General features: G+C 39.0%; 1 long non-coding RNA gene across 1 annotated transcript in view; it reads right to left on the reverse strand.

The window, feature by feature from the left end:
- The window catches only part of LOC105487798 (uncharacterized), a 106068-nt gene extending 98675 nt beyond the window's left edge, over positions 1-7393 (reverse strand). The window contains exon 1 of the long non-coding RNA XR_011621397.1: positions 7054-7393. This is a non-coding gene — a long non-coding RNA (uncharacterized lncRNA). The remainder of the gene's footprint in view (positions 1-7053) is intronic.
- Positions 7394-7631: the final 238 nt, after the last annotated feature.

Genomic DNA, 7631 nt, shown 5'->3' on the forward strand with positions numbered 1-7631 from the left:
GAGGCGACGGAGGGAGCATCGAATCACCAAAAGAAGTAGACTCAATCCAAGTGCCCAAAGCAATATACTTCCAGAGATTGTAGAAATCCATGTTTTCATCTGGGTCCATGGGTTAAAGGCAGCAAGGCGCTGACCCAGCTCTGCAGGGTTACGGTTCCAGATAACACATGTAATTGTTGTCGAAATGCTTTGGAAATGTTCTGAATGAGCTCTTGGATGTCCAAACTAATATTTTTATGGCCTACTAATAATTTTCGGATTACAGTCCAATTTTGAGAGATGTTAAAAGGTACAGGCGTTACACAAAATTGAGTGGAGTTCCAATCGCATTGTAATGTCATCCGAGTACTGAGTACAGTGAGCTGATCTCCAAGCCATGTTAATGCTTGCTCCATGTTGTCCAATCTTTCAGCAAGTTGAGAGTCAATGTTTCGTTGTTGAAGCCATAACCGGTGAGATTGTTCGTGCCATTGCTGCATAAATTCAGCATTTTGTATGCTTTGATGAAGAGCGAGTCCTGCTACGGTCGCAGTGGAGGCGATGGCAACAAGACTCATCACCGAGGCAATTATAAGTCCAAGGGCACGGCAGGTTCGCTGAAGAGAAGTCCAAATATAAGTTTCAAGAGGTGATGCCCCCCATGGTCGCGTAAGGTTAACAGGTAGCCAAATTTCCTTACGAGCCCTGAGGATATAAATATCCCCAGTAAATTTGTGCCACCAGGAATGATTGAGGCAAGACAAAAATGTACACATATCTGTACAATTAACAATCCCCGTATCATTATCCCATGTCAAATTCCCTGCTAATAATAGGTAGGGCTCACGGACACAAGCAATAATATATCAGGAGGTATTTCGATATAACTGAATATGAAAGGAGTTAGTTGGGTTAGAAAGATTAAGGGACATATTCCCCACAAAAGTGCTAATGGCATTGCCTGCAGCTAACAACTTCCAAAGATGACTCTGTACTTCAGGCCTCCTTCACGCCATACCAAGATTTCATTACTGTTAGCAGCAATACTTTTATTTACCCAGTGTCATTTCAAAGGTATGTGACTAAATTTTATTTGAAAATCACCGTGCACTCTCCAATCAGTTATTTACATTCCATTGTATTCTAATAAAATCCGAGGTTTAGTTCCCCGACATTGTTGTCACTCCAGCACCTCAATATTAGGAGAAACCTCTAGAATAGGACAAAAAAGTAAAGAACTAGGAATAGTTTCATTACTATATACAGTATGATTATATTAAAAACTTCTAGTTACAATAATAACAGTATTAGCAGCCACATGACTATGATTATAACGAACAGCCCAGGCTTCATGTGATTTTCGGAGACAATGAGAACTATTTCCCATACATATTGGAAGTCCTTCCACTCCAAATTGATATGTGTTGTTTATAATTCCCGTTTCCCGTTCTATATTGTCCTTGTCTATATAGGGGGATGGCATCCAAGTAGTGTCATTGGTGAAAACCTTAACTTCCACCTCCCCTCAGGCGACTCCCTGATACAAGGGCGGAAAGGGAATATAAGTCCAATATTCATACAAAGCCTCACTAAGAGAAATAAGTCCCCCACCGAGGCATATCCAACAAAGGAAGAAATGCATGCTGAATCCAGTTTTCTTTTCAACAGGGTTTCAATCATCTTGTAGGAAACCACTCAGGTCCGCTCCCTGTAAGGACAAGAGCATAGCCCCGTCCCTGTTTTAGAACTTGCCCTTGAACATACTTACTTTCTTCATTAGGATACCAAACCTTTAAACTGTCAGCGGGGACTATCACCGAGGGAGGTGAGGAAAGATGGGTTACGACAGCGGAATCTTGCAATTGTCTCCATTGATTCAAAAAAATTAAGGTAAAAAGAACCTTCAAAATCTGGTTTCAAAATCTGGTTTCTGGGGGGCTCATTTCCCCCTTTTTGTTTTGTTTTAATAGTTAAGTTTTTAAAGTTAAATTTGTGCGCTCAATGATGGCTTGACCTTGACTGTTGCCCGGGATACCGATGATACGTTGAATATTGTATTGCTGTAAGAAAACTTGTAATTTACGAGAGACATAGGCAGGGGCATGATTAGTTTTAAGTATAAGAGGAATGCCCATGATGGCAAAACAAGCTAAGAGATGTGTAATAACAGAATCAGCTTTCTCAGATGTCAACGGAGTGGCCCATTGAAAATAAGAAAAGGTATCAATGGTATGATGAACATACTTTAATTGTTCAAAAGAAGGGACATCTCATGGATTAACCCCAGGATGGAAGGATGGCATGCTCAAAGGAGCACAGGAAGGACAAGCTCGAATAAGAGAATGAGCTTGTTTATAAGTTAAATGAAACCGTCGTTGAAGGCCAGAACTATTAGTGTGATGTAGAGTATATTTTTGTTCTGCAGCATGTAGGTGGCCTATTAAAAGTGAATCAATCTGAGTATTACCATGAACTAATGGTCCAGGAAGTTGAGAATGAGAATGAAGATGAGTGATGAATAAAGGAGCTCGACGTTGGCTCAAAGTAGAAGATAACAAGGAAAAGAGTTTTTGAAGAGAAGAAGTAGCACAAAGAGGTAAAGTGGCCTGAGAAATATAAGAAGTAACATAAACAGCGTATTGAGAATCACTAACAATGTTACAACCAGTAGTAGGGAAATCAAGTAAGATCATCAGAACAGCAAACAATTCTCCCTGCTGCACCAAGGGATAAGGATAAACTGTAACTCGAGATTGATGAACACTCCAATATCCAGCCTTATCATTGCTACTAGCATCAGTAAAATAGGTAGGACCTTGAACAGGAAATACAGAAATTGGTGAGAAAGGCAACACAGAATGTTGCCTAAAAAATGAAAAGATCGGAGACTTAGGATATTGGGTAGAAAATTGTCCAACAAAAGAAGCGCAAGCAACTTGCCAAGAATCAGAAGTTGCAAGAAGATAAGTGATCTGACTATGAGTGAATTGAGAGATAATTAAGGAAGGATCTCCTCCCCAAAGTTGTCGACAGTGATGCCGTCCTTTGATGATCAGTTCAGCTAAACGATCGATATAAGTAGCCAAGCGTTTAGATATTTTATTGGACAAAAAGATCCATTTTAGTGGTCGATTAGTTTGATGAATCATTCCTGTGGGAGAAGGTAAAGTATGAAATAAACAAAAGGAAGGACCTTTTGAAGTTGCTCTTCAACAAGCTGGAGTTCCTGTAAAGCCAAAGGAGTTAAATGGCATGAGTTGTCCAAGTGACTGTCTCCTTCTAGAATAGAAAAAAGATGTTATAACTGATATGTTGGTATTCTTAAAACAGGACGCATCCAATTAATGTCTCCTAGAAGCTTTTGAAAATCATGTAATGTTTTTAAATGATCACGTCAAATTTGAATTTTTTGGGGTCGAATATTTTGTGCCCCCAAGGTATAACCTAAATATTGAATAAGAAAATCCAGTTAAATTTTTTCTGTGGCAATATTAAGTGAGTAGAAAGAAAGCTGAGTTTGTAATGATACAAAAGCATCTTGCTGCTTTTCTCTGGTTTTAACTTTGTGGGATAAGGGCAGGATTAGGAAGACCGGGCTGTAAACTTTCCCTAGGTTAAATGTAAACATTTATAGTTTTAAGACAAGACAAAGACGGGAATTCCATGCAGAAGTACGTGGCTTTAGATTCCTCTCGGCCATTTGTTTTTTGACTTACTCTTTTAAAGTCCTAAGTATTTCTTTAAATAATGGTCACTGTTTCACCTAAATAGGAGTGGTGGCTATGAGTTTAAAGGATTGTAGCCCATTTTGAACATCATATTTCTGGCAGCTGAGGAAATATGAGGAATGTTTAAAAAAGCAGCAAATTGTTGTGAAAGATCTTGTTCCCAAAAATTAATATTGATAGGAACAATATAAAAATAAAGGCCGGGCATGGTGGCTCAAGTCTGTAATCCCAGCACTTTGGGAGGCCGAGACGGGCGGATCACGAGGTCAGGAGATCGAGACCATCCTGGCTAACACAATGAAACCCCATCTCCACTAAAAATACAAAAAAAATTAGCCGGGCATGGTGGCGGCGCCTGTAGTCCCAGCTACTCGGGAGGCTGAGGCAGGAGAATGGCGGGAACCCGGGAGGCGGAGCTTGCAGTGAGCCAAGATTGCGCCACTGCACTCCAGCCTGGGCGACAGAGTGAGACTCCACCTCAAGAAAATAAAATAAAATAAAATAAAAAAATAAAAATAAAAATAAAAATAAACACTTGACCTTGTTGACCTTTAGGACCGACACAGGTTAAACGTTCTACATCTTGATAAACCACAGAAGCAGCACCCAAGCTAGTGAGTATAACTGAAACTTGTCTTTTTTCCCATTGTATAGGCCACTAATTTAAACAAATAATAGACATATTCACCCTCGTATCAATTAACCCTTTAAAAACTATTTCATTAATGTGCAATGAACATAAGGGCTTTTGATTAGAAACTAAAGTTTCCCAAAAAACAGTTTTTTCTGTGCTACCAAACCCTCCCTATTGAGAATACGTTCCCCTGCCTCTAGGCATATAAATTGTGAGACTTGAACCATAATAAGAATTTTATTAGTAACATCGTGTCCTTTTGGCAAAGGGCCACACACTCTAATAGCTAATTTATATACTCCTCTATTAGGAGACAAAGTATAAGGCTGAGTAATAGCTAAGTCAGCAGCGGCGCTCTGCTTAGTTGCCGCATAAAGCTGAGAAACTGGGGTAAGGTGTGGGATCCTTAAGGAGGACTTGAATTTATTCCTTAATGTTGTAGGCCATTGCTCACTGAATATTGTAGTAGACTTGTATTGTAATTGTTGGGGCCCCAAGCCTGTGGGCCCCAGCTCCCGTTTCCCAGGAGAGGAGACAGTAAATTTCCACTTTTATCAGTTTTGGAACGACATTTATTTGTCCAATGTCGACCTTTACCACAACATTTGTACACCTCTGAAGGCAGCTTTCTGCCTTGAGGGATAAAACTGTTCAATTTTTATGACATTCTTTTTTGAAATGTCTAGGTTTACCACACTGAAAGCAAACACCTTGTTTGTTATTTCCTTTTAAGGCTTTAAAAAAAGCTCCAGCAAATAATTGAGCATTATAAATAGCCCCTCCAACACTAACACAAGTTTTAATATATTTATCTAAATTGGCCCCATTGGCCTTTAACGATTTTAACAATTTTTAACAGTCAGCATAAGCATTTTTAAAAGACAATGTTTGTAACAAAATTTTTGAAGCAAGGCCAGCACCCACAATTTTGAAGACAGCATCCTGAAGACGGGCTACGAAATATAGATATGGTTCATTTGTGCCCTGTAAAATCTTCACAGAGGAAAGGGAAGATTTTCCTGTTATCTCTACCTTATTTCAGGCCCTTAAAAACAAAATCTTGATTTGAGTAAGGGCAACATCATCTAAACCAGCCTGAGTATTAAGAGTAGCATGTTGGCCCGTGCCTGTGAGTTGTTCCTCAGTGGGTCCAGGGGATCACACATAACATTTTTCCTAGCCTGTACATGTGCCTTGTCCATTTACCAGCTGTGCAATTGTAACCACTGAGAACGATCAAGAAAAGCCTTCCCCAAAGTCTTCCAGTCTATAGGAATTATCAAATTTTCTGATGAAAAATATCAAGAAGACCAAGGATAAAAGGAGGTTGAGGTCCATAGTTAGAAATGGCAGCTTTCATTTCTTTTTAAAAATTTAATTTGTAAGGCATTAAATTGGACATTATTGCCACCATTTGAAAACTGAGCATTAGGAGCAAAAGAAGCACAAATAATTGGAAACAGATCCAGCTCCTTAAATTTTTTTTTTAATTAAAAGTATATATAATATATAATAATACTCATATCCCCAAATATAAAGAATCCCAACATATTAATAGGAAAAGGTAAATAACCCAACCAAAAGTAGCAGAACAAAGAAATGACAATAAACCTATATGTCTAACATCATTACTCACTAGGAAATATGTATATTAATACCAAATTGAGAATCATTACATACACAATACAATGGTTAAAATTTAAAAACACAGAAAATATCAAGAGGTAGTTAATGTGTTAAGCAACTTGAATACTCAACTTCTGTTTGGAGTGTAAATTGGTGGAACCTATGCACCCCTATAACATAACAATTTCCTAGCTGGGGTTATTAATACTATATTAATATTAATAGTTAATATTAATGTGCTTATTGACTATTGAAATACTCATAATATTTTAACAAACAATAAGATATACATATACACTGGTTTTGACATATTAAACAGGTGTTTAGTATAAATTTAAAGTATGTCTGATGTGAACAGGGCTTCAACTTTGCCAAACAAAGGTAAAGATAAGGAAGCCGGGGGGTTGGAGGCTCTGGAAAATCCTCTTTTAACAGGGCGGAAGGAAAAGAAACAGGGAAAGCTCGCAAAGGTGAATTAGAAGAATATATCTGTAATATTTGTTGAAGCATTTCCATAATACACTGCATGTCAGAATTTCCCTTAGAAGAAGGAAGAGCTGGCTTTTTCTCTTCTCCCCCTTTTGCTACCCCCCCATCCTCTGTTATCCTGGCACAAATGGGCTCCATTTCAGATTTAATTATTTTATTTTTTATTTTTTTTTTCAAATCCTCAGATACCTTTCCTCCTGTGGCTACATTACCACACTCTGAATCAGTCTCAAGTAACTCTAATGTCTGAGTAATAGAGTCACACAAGGTCCACAATTTTGGAGGCATAATATCCCCTAACTGGAGAGCTCTAAGCAGAGTTTTTACTACCTGTAACCATTCTCTGCGATTCAGCTGCACTTTAGTCTGATACTGAAACCAGTAACAATGTTGTTCAACATGGGCAAACAATCGCTTCAAAGTCTTTTTCTTTTACTTCCACTCCTATAGACAGCAACAGTCCTTGAAACAGCCGTAAATATTCTGAGGCCAGAGAGATGGAATTCCCCATAATGAAAGCTTAAGAAGGTTCCCCTTAACAATATCTGGGCCTTACCCGCCCCTAGGGGGTTCCCCTTCTTGTTCTCCCCTACTCACCCGTGCTGACCATGCTCGCTGCGCCACTTGTTGGGGTCCGTGCCGGGGGTGGTGGAGAATGAAAGAACACACAAAAGACAAAGACACACAGAGAACATGGCGGCCGCACTCAGAGCCTCCGCCTCACTTTATTTATACTCCATAAACCCCACATCAGCAGAAAGAATGCAATGCAAAACAAACTTTCTTTTCCCACATGTAACCTTCTACTCAGTTCCTTGTTTCTATGCTCTTCCTTATCTGCCCGCCTTCTTGGCGCCTACGGGAGTTCATTAAAAGTTCAATTGGAGATACTGTCCTTGAGCCCTATCTATTCTCAGCATACTGTTTTCAAAGGCCCCTGCATATATACCCAGTAATGAGATTGCTGGATCAACTGGTAGTTCCACTTTTAGTTCTTAAAGAAATCTCCCAACTGTCCTCCACAGTGGCTGAATTAATTTCCATTCCGATTGACAGTGGATAAAGTGCTCCCTTTTCTCTGAAGCCCTGCCAATATCTTTATTTTCTCTGGTGATTAGTGATGATGAGCACTTTTTTCATATGTTTCTGGGTCACTTGTATGTTGTTTCTTGACG

The sequence above is a fragment of the Macaca nemestrina genome, chromosome 3 (assembly GCF_043159975.1).
Source record: "Macaca nemestrina isolate mMacNem1 chromosome 3, mMacNem.hap1, whole genome shotgun sequence".
Taxonomy (NCBI): Eukaryota; Metazoa; Chordata; class Mammalia; order Primates; family Cercopithecidae; genus Macaca; species Macaca nemestrina.